Genomic DNA, 336 nt, shown 5'->3' with positions numbered 1-336 from the left:
TAGCACAAAAGTCTGCTTCTAAGGGCATCTGGTTTATTGTCAGAACAATCTTCTTAGGGAATGTCTGGTTAAGGAGGCTGGACTTTTATGTGCTATAGAGTGAGTAGAGGTCATTTAATATCCTATGGGTCACTCAGTTCCTTACTTGTGAGATTGTCTCTATTGAAATCAGAAAGAAGATATGAGAGCAAAACAGCAAAGGTGTCCCTACCCTGTGGTTGCTGACACTTCTCATCAAGTGAAGATAACCCTGGATTTCAATGGTCTCAAGCTTGAGGTCAGTGGGTGGATTCAATCTGGAGCTACCAATGTGTATAAACTTCTGTAGAGCCAGGG

Source organism: Cricetulus griseus, chromosome 8 (genome assembly GCF_003668045.3).
Source record: "Cricetulus griseus strain 17A/GY chromosome 8, alternate assembly CriGri-PICRH-1.0, whole genome shotgun sequence".
Lineage (NCBI taxonomy): Eukaryota > Metazoa > Chordata > Mammalia > Rodentia > Cricetidae > Cricetulus > Cricetulus griseus.
This window is presented reverse-complemented; position numbering follows the sequence as displayed.